General features: G+C 50.7%; 1 protein-coding gene and 1 long non-coding RNA gene across 3 annotated transcripts in view; one reads left to right on the top strand and one right to left on the bottom strand.

Annotated features, from left to right (window-relative positions):
* The window catches only part of Xxylt1 (xyloside xylosyltransferase 1), a 132,448-nt gene that overhangs the window by 6,907 nt on the left and 105,127 nt on the right, over positions 1-20,414 (bottom strand). The window lies entirely within an intron of this gene.
* LOC120095677 (uncharacterized) lies at positions 1,165-4,589 on the top strand. Its single transcript, XR_005491394.2, has 3 exons — positions 1,165-1,433; positions 2,284-2,444; positions 4,077-4,589. It is a non-coding gene; the product is annotated as an uncharacterized LOC120095677 (long non-coding RNA).

The following is a 20,414-nucleotide window of genomic DNA, read 5'->3' as shown; positions in this document are numbered from 1 at the left end:
TAACCACACTGAGGTTCCGGGTTGCTGGTGTGGGAGCTGTGGCTCTCCCAGTGTGTATGAACCTCACCAGATCCCTGCATTCCTCTATGAGTGTCTGTCCTTTGTTCCCTGGTCGGGGCTTGTGGACTCATAGGACGAGATAAGCAGCAGCATGTGTTAGTCAGCAGGAGACGTCCAAAGCCCCCATTCTCACTGAGATACACTGGGTACCAGAGGATACCCGAGGGCAGCAGCTAGTTATCACTTAAGGAGCATCTACTGAGCTCAGGAGAAGTGAGCAGAACACCCCACACCAAGGCGGAAGCCAACTGTGGGCCACTGTGCTGCTCAGGTTGTGGCCTGCTGGGCAATGACCTAGGCTGGGGACAGGGATAAGTCTCTTGCACGGGACTTCTGGTGGGCTCTGGGAGCAGAGGGGTAAACAGATGGTGCCCAGCAGTGTGCCCAGGAGAAATGGCTTTGTCTGCCAGTGTAGGCACTCAGCCACAGGAGGGCTGACTCTGCAGATGTCTCTCCCTGCCTGCCCAGCTTGCTAGGGGTGTGTACCTCAGCAACCAGCCCTTGTCCACCCAGCCATCTGGGAGTTTCTGTTTCGACATGGCTTCCTGTGCCAGACCTGGGTGTGCTAAAGGTGACCTACATTGCTGTCTGGTCCCCACAGCTGCACAGGCTAAGACCAGTCAATCTCTGTGGGTTACAGAAACAGGTGCCTGCATCCTGGGGGATTCTGATGGCAAGGCCTGGTAAGCCATGAGACAGTTCTCCACACAGCCATAGTCCTCTCAGAGCCCCGAAGAATTACATCACCAGTCTAAGGTTTCCCTTCCTGGCCAGGCCCTGTAGCTCTGACCCCTGAGGCGCTGTGGAGCGCCCACCCACCGCATTGCAGGCTTCGGGTCATGCCACCCGGGAGTGGGTTCTTCAACCTGCACACACCTGCCTGAGCACAATCTCAGTCACCAGGCCTTTCTCCCACACCTGCAGCACTGGAGCTGTGAAGACAGGGGGCGGGGTTAGGAGACGGCCACCAGTCCATCCTACAAAACAACCGCGGAGCATGGCGGATGTGCTCCAGTAGGGCTGGAAGAGCTGCGTGAGGGCCTAGAAAAGGGGAAGGGCAAGCCAGGGAGGTGGGGCCAGTAGCAGCAGTGCAGGCTGGGAGGGGCGGGGATATAAGGAGAGGATACGAAGTTGTATGCAGAGAAGCCCAGCAGGTGGCTGAAGAAGGCACCTCAGACTCCTGAAGATGGCGGCCTAGGAGAACCCCAGCCACCTGTCCCCTACACGAAACCTGAGCCGCTGATACTAACTCAGGCCGTGGGGCTCCTCCTCTGCTGCAGAGATCTCCGAGGAGCCACAGGGCCATACAGCCTCGCTGGGTCTGCACCCACTCTGCCCCTACCAACCACTCATCAGCCAGCCCTGTGACCCAGGTAGGCAGTCCAGGTGTCCCCAGCAGGCCTTCCTTCCATGTCCTCTCCTCACCGCCAGGTCTTCCTCTAGGTTTATCTCCCCATGTGGTGCCTTCCACACTCAAGCCATCATCAGCATCGGGCTCTCATCTTTTTAATTAAAAAAGGGTTTTTTTGTGTGCAGTCACAGAGATATAAAGTCTCAGGGCCTGTTTTCTTTGAGTCTGAGATGTCCCTAAAAGTCTCGTGTGCTTGAACCCTTGGTTTCTAGCTACTGTGCTGTGCTGGGCGGCTGTGTAACCTTTAACGCACAGGGTTGGAGGAGGAAATGGGCCACCTGCGGTGGGCCTTGGGGATAGAGCTTGACCAGTTTCTGACCCTGATCCTTGATGTCTGGTCTGCTGAGATGTGAGCAAGTCTCCTGCTCCTGCTGCCTCAGACAGGAGCCACCCCAGACAGAGATGTTCCTCCATGCCATGTCCTGCCCACCCTGAGACTGAGCCAAAGCCAATCCTTCTCCGAGTTGTTTCACTGGGCACTGTGTGGCAGAGATGAGGGTGCCCATTCTGCCTGTCACTCAGACATGCTGACCTGAATATCATCAGGCCAAGCACCTCGGCGCTCACACCAAAACCCCAGTCTTGCTGCCTCCCGCCTTGGTCCTTCCCGGGACTCATCCTCCACCTCCCACAGCTGCCCCGTCATCATCACAGCCTCGGGCACCTCCTTGCTCATCACTGCTACCACCATCGTCCTTTCTGCTCTACCACTGGGGTACCCTCTGCCCTTCCTCACCTTGGCCATTTGACCTACACACATTACCCTCCACCAACCTTGCCCCGGTGACACTCTGCTCTAATTACTGAAACAGGTCCCTCTATGGAGGCAACACCCTGCTCTTACCGTCCGTCCGGTGCTCTCTGGAACAAGCTATTCACATCCCTGATCAGTAGTCTCTCCGGGCTCTGCCGGGACAGCTCCTCCCCTTTTGAAGCTGGCCCCTGTGTCTCTTAGGGTTGAAAGCTACAGAAGGTAAGAGCTTGACAGTGCACAGGAGGGGACAGTGACCTTTGGGACAAGTGAATGAATACAGGATACCAAGGAGCAGGGCATGCTGGACTGGAGAGGATACAAATGGAACAGACAGAGGGGAGGCAGACGGCGTCTTGTCAGAGAGGTTAGAGGGAGGACAGGAAAGCCAGAGCGAGCCAGACTGAAGGGAGAGGGCAGGGATGAGAAGAGCTTACTGTGTGCTAGACTGTTGAAGCGTTACTAACACTCACACTAGTATCTACATGACTGAGTGAGGAGAGGCTGTCGGCTCCAGCTTCTAGTGAGGGAAGCTGAAGTAGAGACAGGGGGACTAGGCTTGGGGATTTGCCATGAAGAGGGGAGCCCTGGGGCCTATCTAAGGCCAAGGCTATGGGGAAAGTTGAGGAGGGTGGAAGATGAAGTAACCTATAGAGAAGGAGGGGCTGGAGTGAGAACAATTTGATGTCAGCACTAGTTTCCAAGGATCCTTGGGCATTCCTCTCTGGGATACGTAACAGACAGATAAAATGGCTTGCTGGCCTGGAGGGTGTGATTGGAACCAAGCAGGCAGAGGGAGCCTGGACACAGCTCACTGGTGTTTGTGTGGACAGTCACAGAGGCGCTGGCTGAGATGCTGGCCTCAAATGGATGAAGTAATTGGAGGAGGGGAAATCAGACTCTAAAACCCAGTGGCAGGAGTGCACAGCATGCGAGAAGATACTGGAGGCAGAGTTCAGGAAGAGAGGAGACATCTTGGACCACTGAGCTGACAGCTGTGAGGTCTCCCTCCCCCAAGGTTTAGAGGGAGAATGAGTGGGGCTGGACCAAGAGCCAAGGAATCCACGTCAGTCTTGAGATGTCCAGGGACAAAGGTTAGGCAGGCAGAGTCCAGAGAGGCCTGGCCCTCTAGGCCAGGCCCTTCCTACTACTGGCCCAGAAGAGGCCTCACTGATGGCTGGGCACCTCTGTCAGGGATTGGCTCAATTCTGGAGAGAGTTCTGGGACTCCAGTGACCACGAAGATGCAGACTGGACCTTGTGAGCATCCGACTCCTGCTCCCCCACCCCCACCCCTCCCACACACACACACAACACATGGCCTGGTCTAGGCTGTGGCCTTAGCTTAGAACACTAATCTTACCCATTCCCCAAATTTATGCCAAGGGGAGGGATGTTTATCATAGGGGTTGAGGGAATGAGCCAGTGTCACCTTTGGAATTGGCTCACTGCTCCCAATAGCCCCACGGCATTGGAGGTCACAAGAGAAAGGGCCAGGGACACACGATGGGGTGTTTTCCAGGACAGTGAGCAGAATGTGGGTGTGTGTGTGGTAGGACCAGGGGTATGTGTGGAATTTGACCTTGTGTCTCCAGTTAAACTCCCAGCTACAGCAATGCCCTTCACTGAAGGGAGTTCTGATCCAAAAGCCAGAGGTGCAGGGACTGGCCTCACTTAGATGCGAGGGCACAGGTATCAGGGCCTTAGGAGCCTCGACTTGTTAAACCCAGGAGAAATGAGGGCACCTTTCCCACCCACCTAAGCAGACTCCGTCCCGCTCACGTATCTGTGTGTGGGTTTGGTCAAGGTACCAGACAGTGGCAGCACACTGACACGAACACTGGTCACCTCACAGGTCATGCTCAGAGCAAGGCCACTGTGGACTAGAGCCTGTCACAGAGTGGTCCTGCTTAGATACCCTGTGTGGAAGTGGGCTCATCTGATACCCCATTGAGACGCAAGTTCCCCCTCAGAAGCTGTATCACTGACAAGCTCCCAGGGAACGCTGCTGCTGCTGCTGTCACTGCTGCTGGCCCAGGGTCTACTCAGAAGAAAAAGGAGCTGGCTTCTGATTGGTTGGTTTGGGTTTGTTCGTTGTTCTTTTTCTTTTTTTAAAGATTCATTTATTTTTATGTGTATGAATGTTTTACCAGTACATATATCTATGTGCCATGTGTCTGCAGTGGCCACGGAGGCCAGAAGAAACTGTCAGATCCCCGGGAACTGGAGTTACAAATGGCTGTGAGCCACCATGAGGGTGTTGGGAATTGAACCCAGGTCTCATGGAAGAGCAGCCTGTGCTCTTGACCAATGAGACATCTCTCCAGCCACCTTGATCCCTTTGTAATTAAAACATTTTCTTATCGAATGTGTACATGCATGTGTGTATGTGCATGTGTGTGTGCGCGCATGCGTGTGTATGTGTGTGTGGTGTAGTGTATAGAGGCAAGCAGACAGCTCTGTGCAGTTTCCTCCTTCCATGTTCATGTGTTTCCAGGACAGAAGTTGGTGGTCACGTTTGTATGGTATACACTTTACCAGCTGTGCCACCTTACTAGCCCTTTTAAAATTGTTTTTCTAGAGATGAAGACTATAATAGTATCAACATCACTATTTTTTTAATGGCCATAAAATAGACAATATGACAAATTGAAATGTTTTACAAATTCTATATTAACACTTGTTACACCCTCTTACTCTGCTACAGCCTTGCGGGGAGGGGGATCCCAGGAAATGAGTCCTGGAAGGAACAAGCTTATGGCCATGGAACAGATGTGAGTTCAGGGGATATCACCTCCTTCTATGGCCAGCGCATGACCGAGTCAAGAAAGCAGGGCTGGCTGTAGGAGCAGCTGGTCTCAGCTTGGACCTCATTCAAATCCTGGCCCTCTGCTCATCACCCTGGAAAAGGCACGCTATTCTCCACCTCCTGGCTTCTATACAGAAGCCCCTGGCTTCCTGACTATATGCAAGGATGGTGGGAGGACGTCATGGGATAATGCAGGCAGTATTCGACATGTCTGATGAGATCACAGAAGCACAGGTGCAAGTCAAGCTCGCCGAGCAGTGTGGTTGCCAGGCCTACCCCCTTTCTGCGGTTGTCTGCGCTGGTGTGGGCTCTGCACCCATCAGCGGGTGACCTTGGCCGAGCCACTGCCTGTGCTGGGTGGGGGTCTCAATTCCCAGTCTGTTCAGTGGACTCATCAGCTGAAGCCTGGGTGCCGGGCCAAGATTGGGGTCTATGGGCCATGAAGCTTGCAGAAATGAAAGCCACTGCTCTGAGACAATCATCTGTCCTTGGGTGTCGCCAGCTGCGTGTGCTATGGGTTTGGTTACTTGCTTTGCTTCAAACCTGATTCCCATTGGCAGCAAAGCCCCTGGCATGTTCAGGATTGGGGTATGGGTGGTCTCCAGTGGGCAGCATCTCACTGCTTACTGTTTCCCAGGTGTGGCACATGAGGCGGTCACTGACTGGATACACTTCTGCCCAGTCCTTACTTTTCCTTCTTAGTGTCTGTAAGAACAGTGTTCTGGAAACAGGGCGGGGAAGCGACCAGTTTTCTGCCCCCTTCCTTCTCTTCCGGATGGTCTTATGAGATGGTGCTTGGCCTACCTAACCTCCCTTAGGGCCACTGTGTGAGGAGAAGGACTGGGGCAGGAGGAACAGTCAGGGAGGGAGCATTCTCTGTCCCCTGGAACCTCTTCCTTCTTTCATTTTGGTATAGAAACATGGAGTCTTATGGTAGTGGAGTCTTCCCTGAAGGCACCCTTTCCCAACCTAATGGCCTAGTCACAACCAAGGAGCTCAGCGCCCTCTCCCCTAACACGGTCTACAAGGCCTCTACATGGCTCCCTCAACCTGAGTCTGTTTTTTGACCAGCTCTTCAGACTGCAGGATCATGGTCTGAGGTCTGAATGGTGTGACACTCATCACTAGGGGCCATCTCGGTGGCACCCTCATGTGCTCTCCAGCCACTGTACGTGTTCCCAGTCTCAGGACCGGGCAGCTGGTGATGCTGGCCTACAGGGCCCTTTTTTCTAGATGGCCCAAAGGCAAACATGCCTATGCTCTTTCCTGACCGTGGCCAACCTCGCTTCGCCCACGCTCACAGGCTTAGAGGTTCTCTTTGCCGCTTCCCTATGGCCGACTTTCCAGGGAGATGCTTCTCCTTTTAAACCGAGATGTGTTCCTTGGCTCCTCGGTAGCAGTGTTCTGCCCGACTCCATCTGGGCTTCCAGATGATGCTCCTGCGTCTCTGCTGGGTCTGGGGGCCCCACGAAGGTGGAGGAGACTCTGGTGGCTCTCCCAGCCTGCTCCCACCTGTGCTGGAGTCAGGTGTCTACACAGGTGCCAGCCACCGTCTGGAACTGCAGAGCGCATGGGGGACGAAGAATGTGGCCTGGGCTCACCCAGACTAGACAATGATGACGAGTGTGTGAGTGACTGTGAAGTGTGGAACTTAAAACCCAGATCAAAACTGGCAGGAAAATTAGATACCAGCTCCAGCCACTGCCCAAGGAAGGCAGTTCTTCAAAAACAGCCTGTCTTCCTGGACATGAGTCTCCTAACCTTTCTTCTGGAACTCTGTGCCTGTGTAGACCTTTCCTCTTGGGGCCCAGCTGCCCCTTACCTTCTTCCCTGTAGTAATGCAGGCTGCTGAACTGCTGATCAAGGAGAGAGTGTCATCATCAAGCCACGTCCACGTCAGCTGGGCATGCGTCTGCATCTAGCCCACACTGTGGAGACGGCTATAGACCACACACCCGGCTAGAGGAGAGTACAAGCTGCCCCCTCAGGAAGGGCAGCTCTTCACCCACCCCAGAGAAGTTACAGAGCCATCTGGCTGGAAGGCTGTACAACAGAAGGACAGAGTTCTCAATACTGGCTTCCTCTCTGAGGTCTCCATTAGTGGGAGATGTATGAAGAAACCTGGGCTGTGGACACAGCTTGGAAAAGAAGCATTGAAGGAAAAGCCAGCACACCCAGCATGGCCAGGCCAGGCCCCGTAGAAGCCCGGAGCCTCCAGAAGACCCTGACCGGCTGCACGGCTGAATCTATAAGCCCTCAGCTAGCTAGCATCCTCCACTGGTCTCTTCTCCCTGGTTTCTCACTAACCTCCCAGAGATCCCCTGGCCCTTGTCCAAGACCGAGAGATGCCCGCCTCGGGCACAGGACTCTGTTGGGCGCTGCCAGGCCTCCCGGCCTCGCCTGCTGGGGCCAGGGTCAGCCCCCATCTCCCACACAGGTGGGCACCTGTGGGATCCTGGAAATTTTCTGCTGAGCCAAGTTCACAATCCTCTACAGAAGGACAAAGCTCTCATTGAGGGTGCTCCCTGCTGGCCATGAGCCTCACCGTTTTGGGATCCTGGTCTAGATGGGGTGGGGGTCATGGTCCCTGCAGAGGCCAGCTCTTCCCATCTTCAGGTCATCCTTCTTAAGCCCACCACCTGTTCCACCCAGGAAGGAACTAAGTGTGCACGGTGGGGCCCCTCAGCTACCCTGACTATAAAGTGTTTCTCCTTCCCCAACACTCCCCGAGACTCCTCCCTCAAGTCCTCTATCTTAGCAATGTGTACTCGCAGCCTCCCCTGGGCCTCCCCTCCCCTCTCAGGTCCTCTTACATAAGAGCTCCTCTGGTTTCACTGTGCTTGTGAAATGTGTGTCTGGGGAATAGGCTAAATGAGACGCGATCAGCAGTGTTGGCACAGAGTCACGTGACCACACGTTTGCACAGTGGAGGAGCAGAGAGAGGACTCTGAGCAAGTCAAAGTGTGTCCTGCTCCGGCTCCACAAGAACTCAACGTTCTATCCCTGAGGGCTGTGAGGGCTGTGAGGGCTGTGTGTGGGCTGTGAGGGCTGTGTGTGGGATGTGCTGACACCTGGGTACCTACGAGTGCAATCTCTCTTCCTTTAGCTTCAGACGGCTCCCCAGAACAAGAGGAGGTGTAAGGTATTAGAAGACTGGAGAAGGAGATGAAACATCACATGACTCAGCTGCGATGGAGGATGGCCTGCTTCCTTCCTTCACTGGCCAGCACTGGGTGAGACAGAGAGCCAGTTAGCGGTGAGTGGGAAAAGCCTGAGGCCTGGCCTTGGATTCCCAGCACCCGGAGTGCTTTCAGGGATGGATCACCCTGCTAGGTAAATCTTCAAGTGTCCTTGTTACCAGCTCACTGAAGCGTGCACTAGGACCACTGCCAACTCTTGCAGAGAAAAGATCTGCAGAAGGCTGAGGCACCCAGGCATGGCAGCCTTCATTGCAGGGACACGGGGTGCCCAGTGAGTCTGGTTCTCAGGGCAGGCTGGCAGCGCAACAGAAACAAGCCAGGTGCGTCCAGAAGCCACTCACTCAGCTCTGGAAGGAAAAGACACTTGGACAAGCTTCTTCTCTGGAGTATAAAGCTCCATCGGCTTCAGTGAGGGCCTTGCTTGTTGAAGGATGTGGCCCGGTGAGAGTCTAGCTTAACAGGTGACATTCAGCAGAGTTCCTTCTAGGAGCTGAGGCAGAGGTGGGAGAGATGAGCAGCTTCAGCAAACACTCACTCCCCTGAGCCTCTCCTACACCAAGCAGAAGCAGAAGCAACCAATCCCTTCAACCTTAGCCGGAAGCTCAGGCTAATCTCAGATAGGTTCAGAAAGTACCCATGAGTTCATGGTGAGTAGGGGACTAGAGGAGAGCTGTGCTTAGCTGAGTGGGAAGAAATAACACGTTCCTCAGAAGCCACATTCTGTTCTAGTGCATCCTGGCACACGCATATGCACACCTGGCTGCCACACATCTGTGCACACGTATGACACACATGAGTATGCATGCACACTCACAAGGGACACACGCATATAACACTTTCCCTGTAGTCTGAGTCAGTGTCTTTCCCTGGGGCCAGCCATCCCCTCCAGCTTCAACTTGGTAACACTTCCCACCGCTCTTTACCTCCTGTGCAGTTCCTTTCAGCTGGCAACTGAAATTAGGACAAGGAGACAAGTTTGGTAAAGCTCGGTTTTCAATCAGGATACTTTTCCTCTGTGGGTTTAAAATGAATTAATTCTGACTGAAACTATAGGGACCCACACAACAGGAAGGCCACTGACTCATCTGATCTCTGACGGAATGGGATGATATTTTGCTGGAGGTTAGAAAGACTGATCCCAGAAGGAACTGTCTCCAAACTTCAAAAAGAAGGGGTGAAAGCACTAAGGCTGGGCTGTGAAGGCCCCACACCTTCCTCACATTCAGTGCTTCTGATTTTGACTTTGCTATGGTCCTAAATGAACTTCTGCAGTCGGCCGGCCTCCACACCTGGGACTCCTCATTTCTCTGTTGCTTGGAAAGAAAATAGGAAAGGACTGTGGGTCTGCGTGGGGTGGAGCTATCTGCTGTCGGACGAGCATTGACTCTCAGTTGGGAACAGTCACTGAGGCCAGTCTAAGCCTTGCAGGTCGTTGCTTTACAAAGTGATTTTTACTTATGTGCTGCTTTGCTTGTGTGCGTCCTATGCCTTTGCCTGGTGCCTTTGGAAGCCAGAATAGAGCACTGGATGCCCTGGAACTGGAGTAAAGATGGTTGTAGGCCACCATGTGGGTGCTGGGAATTAAAACCACGTTCTCTGGAAGAGCAGCCAATGCTCTTAACCACTGAGACATCTCTCCACCCCCTCATGCTAGTTTTTCTGTAATAACACATGGCATGCATGCACATGGGGAGCTGGCACTTCCTTCAATAATTATTATCTGCCAGGTACTTCATGAAAATAAGCTATTTCACTTAGTCATTATGAAACTTGGAGGCATAGGTTACAAATATGGCAGTGATTTTGACAAACCTGTACATAAGCACCATTTTACACATTTACATATTTGAACTCTGTCTGTGCAAGCTTTGGAGGAGCATATTATTAAACCCCTTTTCTAGATGAGGAACCTAAGGCTTACAGGATGTAAGGATGTCAGTCAAAAATGTCTTCTAGTAATACTGAGACCTCTTCTCAATGCTTCACTGCCTCTCAGGGTACGGACAGGGCCAGGCCACAGCCCTATTCTGAGACAGCATAGCTACCTCTAATTGGCCAGGGGATTGTGTGTGGGGGTAGGTGGTGGGAGAAGGCTCTTCCACACATTAATCACACAAGGAAACCTGAACCCAAAAGCCCTAGATCAGATATTCCAGACAAAGGGCCCTTGGATGGGACATTGGTGATGGGATTTCCCCGCTGGCTCTGGATGGGAGCTGGGGACAGCATGAGTCAGAGGCTTCTAATGGCAACAGAGTGACAGGAGACAGGTATATAACTCCACATGCATGGACTGTGTAAACCAGGCAGATTTATGAGGCAGAGGTAGATGAGAGCTTACCACAGGCTGAGGAGAAAGAATGAAGGGCAGCCAGTACGGAGGATGAGTTCTGCTTTGGAAACAGAGAATAGCGGTGGTGGAACATTGCAGCAGAATTAATGCTACGGACTTAAAGATGTTCCAAATGGCGACTTTTATGCTGCATATATTTTAGCAATTTAAAAATGTGCCAGAGGAAGGCAGGTGTGACTTTAATCCCACCACTAGGGTGGCAGAGGCAGGTGGATCTCTGTTGAGTTTGGAAAAAAAAAAATCTGACAGAAGAGAACAAGACACAGGATGCAGAGAGAGGACCAGATCTCCTGTTACTGTTCCATGGTTGAGATCTCCCTCAGGTCTATAGTCCTTTTCCAGCACAGAATCTTGGATGGCGGCTTCCTCTCATCCTCTGTCCTAGTGCCACACGGGTTCCTCTACAAGCCACTGTCAGCTGTGTTCCTTCGGGATGACTGGGCCTGGTGTGCAGCAGGAACACAGTGTCCTCACCTGAAGCTGACCCCCTTCAGCTCTACTGCAGCCCGCTGTAGGCACAGATGGCCACCAGTTTCCATGTTTTCCGGAGCCGTGGACACCAACAGGAAGCTGTGGCAGCAGCAGCTTGTGTAATTAGCATAGAATGTTCTGAGGCAGGCAAGAGCACGTGGGGTAGAGACAAGGTCTCAAACATGCTCTCTGTGGAAATGGTTGTTTTTCCTCTCTTTGCCCTTCTCAGGAGACGGAAATAACAAACCCTGAGAGGAAACCAAGCATTCTGCACAGCTCCACATGCACAAAGCGGCCTGCAGCAGGTGCATGCGACAGCCGGGCATGCTCCCCGTGTCGTCATCACTTGGCAGCTCTTCCCAGAGACACAGAGGTGTCTCATCACAGAGACTGCCCCAGGGCTGTCCAACTGGGGCCCACACTGTCAGCCCAGGTGCAGTGACTCTGCCGAGGTGACACCCAGTGCTGGCAAGAGTCCGGCACAAACCCCAGGTTACTGAGCCAAGCCACTGCCAGATGATGCACAACCTGATCCCACAGCTGCAGCACTGGGAATCCTCCTCAGTGTAAACGCTGCTTTTTGAAAAAGCTGCTTTTAAGTGTTCCTTGGGTAAATATTTGAGATTTCTTTCTTAAAAAAAAAAGATTTATTTACTTATTTTATGTATATGAGTACACTGTAGCTGTCTTCAGACACACCAGAAGAGGGCATCAGATCCCACTATAGATGGTTGTGAGCCACCGTGTGGTTGCTGGGACTCGGGACCTCTGGAAGAGCAGTCAGTGCTCTTAACCACTGAGCCATCTCTAGCCCTGAGATTTACTTCTTGCTGGGCATAACAAGGAGAGGAAAACAGATGTAAGCTACAGGAATGGACATTGTAGGAGGATCTTAGATGGTGAAAAAAAAAAAGTCCCCGCACTGTTGCTCCCACCAGGTCACGCTGGAGGCCATGCTCTAGCGGTGATGCCCACACTGTCCTGACCTCACCTGGAATTCTGATGGCCACACGGTCAGGGCTGGACCTCCTGTCTACACACCTAGCACCGGTCTTGTCTCCAATGGTGTGACCTACTGGGAATGATGTAGTTGTGACTGTTTTGACTGCCAAGACAACCAGTGTGACCTAGCCGAGAGGCAGGTGTTTGCTGTCCATTTGTCCTGACATCACAGTGACGCTGTACCCCCCCCCCCCACTTTCTGAAGACCCCATCCCAACTTCTTAGCCCAGGCCATGAGAAGCTGGGCAGTCTGGCCACGCCCTGCCCACCTCAGGCTCCTCTGCTCCATCGTCTCACTCATGCTCCACCCACACTGAAGTCCCTGATGACTCTGCATACGCCATTCTCACCAGGGCCTTAGTTGCTGTGCCCTCCTCCCTCCCCACCCACACAACCACCTTTTAACTAAACCACAGCCTAGAGGCCAATTCCTTTGTGGGGTCTGCCAGGACTCCATATGCCACTCTGACCCATTGAGTTATCAGACCATTGGGGATAGAGATGGTGTCGTCGTTCTATATCTGAATCCCTGCTGTTAGCTCAGTGCCTGGCACAAGGCAGGGACCCAGTCTGCACTCACTGAAGTGAGTTCAAGTAGATACACTTTCACCAGCAAAGCAAGGAGTGAACTTGACTTTCCCAAGAAAGGTCTACATTGTATCTACACAGCCAGGACTCCCGCCAGCATCTGTGAAGAGCTGGCACAATGCCAGGAGTGCCCATGACACAGCACATGGCCACCAGGCCTTGACTAGGGAGCAGCATGCTATCTTCAAAGTCGGTTGGGTCACTGCCAGAGCCACACAGGCCTGGCCACCCTGCCACACTGTACATCCTCGGCCTAATCAATTCACAGTCCAGAAATAACAATGGCTCACAGTGCCTTCATTAACCTCCCACATCACACTGGAAAACAGCCTGAGGAGCGCCTCAGGGAACTGCAAAACATCGCCTGCTGCCCAGCCTGCCTGGCCTACGGGGGTTTATTTTATTTGTTTTGTTTTGTTTTTTATTTTGTTTTTTCCTTCAAGAAATGTATACAATTTCTATCTATGTGCGTAGGTAAATATTTAAAAACATTAATTAGTCCCAGTTGTATACTATAGATTTCAGTGCAATCTGAGTAAAGTATGGTGGTTAGAAATGCATCTCTGATTATCATGTTTCCTGACTAGAAATGAGAACATCTGGCCCCTTACTAAGATAAATATATGAAGTTGGGATACATCAAAAAGTGTGTCCTGCATGTCTTAGTTTTTCAACAGTTAGCAAAGAACTGATTTCTAAATTGTATGTGTTTAATGTCTACAGTGTGGCATTTTATATATGCAGAAATGGTTATCATAGTTAAACAATTAACTTTACCCACATTTCTTTCTTCTATTTGGTAACAGTGTGATTGAGAAGGAAGGCTTTTTGATTTGTCTGCTTTTTAAGCATCTGTAGAACTGAAACAATCCCACTGTACTCCCAGGTTGCCTGACGGGGGCTGGCACCCGGACAGTGCTGTGGGAGGTAGGGAGGAGAGAGGGGACACCTGACATGGGAAGGATATCAGACTGGGGTTGGGGACACCAGGCCATGCCTAGCTTCCACATCAAGTGGTTTTATTGGGAGGAAAGGGGAATGCAGAAACATTACCACACCCCAGTGGCCAGCACTGATTGTTTCTGGATCCTTCTGAAGCTGTACAGGGCTGAGTCCTGGGAGCTCAGAGTCCAGAGGACCCTAAGAAAGGTCAGACAGGAACTACATTTAAATCAACAACCAAGCCTGTGCCTTTAGAATGGCTGACTGTGCCTGTGCTTCCAACTTGACTCAAGGGGAAGAGGAAGAGGCCACATTTTGTGTGACCTTTAAAATCTCTCAGGACAGCCAGCCAGAAAGCACTGTGGCATAGGACTTGGGCAATCAAACAAAAAAGGGGAAGAAACAGTAATATTCTGTCAAGCAAGCAATACAAATGGTGCCCAGAATAAACCTGTCCCCAGGCTGCTTAAGAAGACAGGAGCTGACCGACTACCTCCATTCTGGTGGCTGGACAGGCTAACATGCTCATACCTAAGGGTCTTACTCAGCCATGTGACCTTATGTTCTAAGCACTCACTGGTCAAGTGAACGAAGACTAGTATTCCTACAAACTTATCTCCTACTGGTATTTACCTTTTATATATTATTATATGTGTGCTATTTCATATACCACTACATGTGTGTTATTTCATACACTACTACATGTGTGCTATTTCATACATTACTACATGTGTGCTATTTCATGTACTACATGTGTGCTATTTTATACATTACTACATGTGTGCTATTTTATACACTACTACATGTGTGCTATTTTATACATTACTACATGTATGCTATTTTATACACTACTACATGTATGCTATTTCATACATTACTACATGTGTGCTATTTTATACACTACTACATGTGTGCTATTTTATACACTACTATATGTGTGCTATTTTATACACTACTACATGTGTGCTATTTTATACACTACTACATGTATGCTATTTTATACACTACTACATGTATGCTATTTTATACATTACTACATGCGTGCTATTTTATACATTACTACATGTGTGCTATTTTATACATTACTACATGTGTGCTATTTTATACATTACTACATGTGTGCTATTTTATACATTACTACATGTGTGCTATTTTATACATTACTACATGTATGCTATTTTATACATTACTACATGCGTGCTATTTTATACATTACTACCTGTATGCTATAACTATGTCACACCTTAGATTAGTCCTTCTTCTCAATGCTATGGTAAGTAAGTGACAAGGAAGAGCTTAAGGACGGTTACTTGGCTCACGGTCTGAAGGAAAGTCAGTAATGAGGAGGAAGGACTGAGTCCAGTGGTTGAGCTTCCGCACAGCCAGCGGGTCAGAGAGCAGAGAGCGGTGATACTGGCACTAGACTCACTCCCATCTTCTCCCCTCTTCCTGTTTGGTTGGATCCATGGACTGGCACTGCCCACATTCAGGGAGATCATCTTCCCTAACCCTCCAGGACACCTTTACAGGGGGTGTCTCCTAACCTAACCAAGGTGAAATGGCAAGCAAGCACCACAGACAAGCTCACGGATTGAGTGAAGGAAGGCTCATGGTGAATGGACGAGAGGAGCTAGGACCCGGTACTCACCACAGCACCATTCTGGGTATACGGTGCCACTGTGTGTGACGACCTTGAGGAACCATGGTGTGTGAGTGGGATGCAGGGATGCTAGACCAGGGGCCATGGGACTTCAGAACTAGAGGAAGTCACAGCAGGATGCAGCAACTCAGTAGTAAGTGTTACATGGAGTCACAGTGGAGGCACGCATGTCTGTGCGCACTAGAGGTGTGTGAGCCAGGGAGTGACGGGTGACATGAAAGCATTGTCACTTAACAGCTTTAAATGACAATGACGAAAGTGCTCAGTATACCCTTTATGTAACACAGCAGGAAATAGGAAATAGGTTCCCACGTTACACTAGGCCTGCTCTGGGTCGCAAGGGCTACTTCTGCAGGGCCTGACTGCTCTGTGGGGGACGCTGCTGGACGTTTCCAGAAACCAGAGTCTACACAGCAATGGACTGGAGACCTACTTCAGCTGGGGAATGGCAGGATGCACGTGTGCTATTAGACCAGCACCCCAGGGTCATCCTGCTGAGACTTACAGTGTCCCCAGCGACTTGGGCTCACCTTTCCTTTCTTCCTGACACTTGTCACAGCGTTTAAGGGCTTACTGCCTCCCATTTCCTGGCTTTCCTTTACGGTGACAGCATCCCTTTTAGAGGTAGTGTTTGCATGCTCCATAGGAGATTTCTGATGAACACCAGGCAGCACTGCCCCGCTATCGATGTCGTCTTTAGCTGTAGGATAGAACCACACGGGTACCGATTCTAGAGGGGGAAAGAATGCTGTAAGCTAAATATGAGCTCTTTACATCCAGTGTCCAGCCTGTCGTTATTAAATAAAGTGACAGAAAATAACCACGAGCTAATCACTGATAACTCCAAAAGGTAAGAAGGCTTTGGTGGAGACCAAAAAGACCTTCATTTGTTATCCACTAGTGTTCTCTTAGAGAACTGTGATTCAGTGTGCACTCCTTCCCCTCTGCCTCTCCCAGGCGATTAACCATCGATTAACCATCTCCAGTTTGCTGAGCCTCAGAGTGGCATCCAAGTCTGTAGGCTGAACATTTACAGAGCACAGCCAATCAGTCTGTGGTGGGGGGAGGAGCCCATACAAGGTCTGCATAACGACCCAGTGCAACTCAGGAGAGACCCCTGCTGGCAGGGAGTGACACTGCAGTCCTGCTGTGCATAGCCCAGGACGATTAGGGAGGGTTGTCTAAGAAGCTGCTGCAGGGCAGGTGAGCAGCAACCCAGTTTTAATAGAAGCCTCACTTATCTCCCCACTGTTCAGCTACCTCCAAATCAGGACCCAAGTATATGGCCCCCATCCTGAGCTCCCAAGAGAAGGATCCTCTTTGCATTCGCTCTCCTGGGTCAGGTTAGAACCTCCAGGTTCTCCTTTGGAAGGACAGAGAGAATAGTAAGAAGATGCTCAGAGCCCTGGACATCTGGCCAAGCAGCCCACAGACAACGGATAAATGGCTCCAGGATGGTAATAAAGTTAGAGACTCCTTAGGGTCCTTGTCTGTTGGTAACAGGATTAGGGAATAAACAATGGGGGATTCTGCCCTATGCCTTGAGGAACACAGCGCTCTGGTTCTGTCTGCCTAGCCGGGCCTTGAACTTCAGCTTCACTTTAGCAAGACAGCAAGCTGTCTCCTCCAAACTTCAGAGGAGATAAAGTCTATTTATCAAGGGCAGTCAGAACTAAACCTCACCAGTCTTTCTGAGCCTCCCACTTCAGGCTGACCACCAAGGCTTCATAATCTCATGTCCTCATGAGGCACGCATGGTGGGAACACCACCTAGCTTCTTAAATGGGAGAATTTGAACTCTGAAGTGAAAAAATTACCTGCTTCAGCTTCCACAGTGGCTCCCTTCTCCAGTGGGTGCTAGCCAGTGCTGGAGTGGGGGAGACTCCGTGTGCAGCAAATAAAACTAATGCCACATAGCTTTACACACTGAATCACATCAACTTTAATACAAGTTTTAAGGAAGATGGCTCTAAGGGCACTCTGCACACCACTCCCCACGGGGACTCCATAGACACCACTGTCAGGAGATCCTGGAGACCCAGAGGCAGCCCTGGATAGCCAGACATACAAGTGCATCGTCACAGGCCTCTTCTGTCAGTGCGTTTCCCTTCACTAAATGTAATCATGTATTGAAGACAGTTCTACAGAGATGGTAACTGGAAATGCAAAAACTGCAACCAGATTATAGAAATATACAACCAGATATACCCAAGGATTTGGCACGACTGGCGCCTTCCTCAAGTACAACCAGGCTAAATCTCTTTCCCTCCCATCATTTGCAATTTAGCAAAATATTTCTTTGTTTAAAAAAAGAAATATATCTCCTGTTTGTAAAACATATTCAAAGTGAAACTCAATCTCTTCTCCCAGTTCTCTCTATCTGTTCCTGATAAATGCCTAGGCGTGTGTGCCTACAGGAGATGCATGCACACATGCACACACCCATACACACACACACACACACACACACACACACACACACACACACGCGCGCGCGCGCGCGCGCGGCAAAAGTGCTATACCTCGCCCTAGTGATGATATAGAGCTGTGCTACAGCCGGCCCGGCACTGTGACAAGGCTCCTCTGCAGTGGACTCACCACAACCCCTAAGTATATTTCCAAAATACTGACCAGGCAGTGAAGTCTTAACTAAAAATGGGCAGACCTAGAATTAGAAACCGCCCTTGTCCGGTTACTCCCCTAATCCATGTCTGCATTACAGCAGACGCTGCAGTGTTGTAGATCTCGGTCCTGGACAGCAGCCCCATGCAAAAGGCATGTACTCTCTGTGCGCAGAGCAGGGGGACATGTAGGACTCCCTAGGGCTGCAGGACCGAGTGTTACCTGCTGGATGGTTTAAACAATGGAAATCCCTCATTCTCCAGCTCAGGCTCCTCCTGGGATTCTGCTCCAGGTCTCTGGATGTGCCTGCTGGCAATCTTTGCCCTTTCTTTTTTGATAGAGCACTGACCTCTGCCTTCATTTCCACGTGGCATTCTCTCCATGTGAGTGTCTGCTGTAACCTCCTCTCTCTGTGAGGGCAACCGCAGTACTGGATCATGATCTGCCCCACTGATCTCACCTCAGCCAACGGCACTGTCGATGAGCCTGTCCTCCAATAAAGTCACGTTCTGAGGCAGGACATCAACATAGAAGCCATTGGGAGCTGAGGGGGCCGGAAAGGGAGAGAGGAAGAGAGAGAAATGGAAGGCGGGAGAGACAGGCTGGGACTCGACTAACCTTTGGCTGCTGACTGCCACCCAGCTAGCCTAGTTCTCTGGTGGTAGAGGCTTGATGGTAGCAGCATTTCCTATCAGGGGTGCAGCTGCTGTGGAGACTGCCTGGATTTCAGGGAAGAGACATAGTAGTAGTGACCACTCAGGATATTCCTGTATCATTCCCTCCTTACCCGTCCACTGCTTTGGCTGCCAACTTCATAATGATACATTTTTCTGTGTATCATTATGTGTTCGGGCTGGTAAGGTTGACGGACAAGACTAATATATGCTGTCCCCGGAGAGCAGTGGAACTGTATTATCTCAGTTACGACAGAATAGAGTTCTCCAAAATATAGACTCAATTTAAAGTAGAAGTGCAGTGGCCTGACTGCTGCCCCCTGAGGGAAATGTGTAAATGTGGATATTGTTTACCTGCCTACTTGTGTGATTTCTGTTCAAACAGATTGCGCCTGCTACATATGCAGAGAAGCCGCTGGGACTGGCTAGAAATAACTCAGGAACTGACTTCTTGTACATGGACTTGGCATTACAGTTGCTGCAGATGTGTTGTGCAAATGCTCGGTGCTAAGGTGGATCAATAATAAGTACACAGCTCGGCCGGTGTGCAGGAGGAAGCAGTGTGTCTTAACGCCAACGAGACTAGTTCTCACTGAGCAGCGGACGGGAGCTCAAGGTCATCTGGGTGCAACCTGGAAAAAGACTTCCGTGATCTCCTGTAGCTGAACACTGGGCAAACATGGGGTGAGGCTAATTGGATGCTTCAGAGTCTTGGACCGTCAGCCCATACTCCTCAAGCAAGACAAAGCCAGTCCATGGAGCCCGCCCACTTGCCAGGAACACACACACAGGCACGCATGAATGCACGCACGTATGCACCTCTAAGCTCCATTAAGCAGATCATGAGTTTGGGAGTCTGATCCATCATCCTGGAAGAGGGGCTGGTCGCTTTTGGGCCTTGCTTCCGGTATGATGAGAACATATCTAGCGGTGCTGAGAAAAAGCATTTTGCATCAGTATCCCTCACGCAAGGCCTGGCCAAAGCTGGCTCTCGGGCCATGGGACTTCCTGACATTTTCTTTTGCCATAGTAAGGGCAGAATCTTCTCAGGAAAACCTCTGCCTCATTGGCTCACAGGATTTAAACAGAGGTGAATTTACAGCGAGGTCTCTGACGGCTCCACTTCTGGATCACTTCTGAAAAGTATGTAAGAAGTCAACGTAATTTTTCCTGGAGCAGCTGGTCTGCTAGAGACATTAACACTTGCTATGTGCTGGGGCTTGTTCAGAGGAGTTTACACATTTTAATTTTTACTGTAGCTCTACAAGAGGGTACCATCCTGAATTTTACTTGACAGATGTGGAAACTAAGGCACAAAGACCTCCGTCAAGGTCTCAAAGCTACATGGCAGTGGAGTAAGGACTCACGGCCAGGCTGTGACGACCCAGCACCCATGTCTTATCCACGCCACTGTGATGCTGTATTTGTGAAACTCCTCTCTCTTACACTGATTTGGATTCCTGCCACATATGCACTTACCTTTTATTTAGCTTTCTGCTTCACTTTCTAATCATTTACTCAACACACTACAGACCTAGAGTTTCCTTAGAAGACTACACTATGTCCCCAAGACCCAATGACAAGGCAGGAAGGGACCCAGTGATGACCACGTACACTTGAAGAGGACAAGAGGAGCACATGCAGCCCTGAATGCATTCTGAGCTTCCATGAAAGGCAGCCAAGAGCCAGTAAGGAGCCTCAGTGGCAAGAATAGCACAAGCAAAGATAGTAACATGAACACTGGGCACAGCCTAGAAACAGTGAGCGTTTGTCCAACTTGGCTCCAGAGTGCAGAGCCTACGCCAGGCCATGAGGCCTCGAGAGCCAGGCCCAGGGGAGTGAAATTCCACGAACACTCCAAGAGCCAATTAA

Source organism: Rattus norvegicus, chromosome 11, assembly GCF_036323735.1.
Source record: "Rattus norvegicus strain BN/NHsdMcwi chromosome 11, GRCr8, whole genome shotgun sequence".
NCBI lineage: Eukaryota > Metazoa > Chordata > Mammalia > Rodentia > Muridae > Rattus > Rattus norvegicus.
Note: the sequence above shows the minus strand (reverse complement) of the source record. Positions and strands in the feature narration are given on the sequence as shown.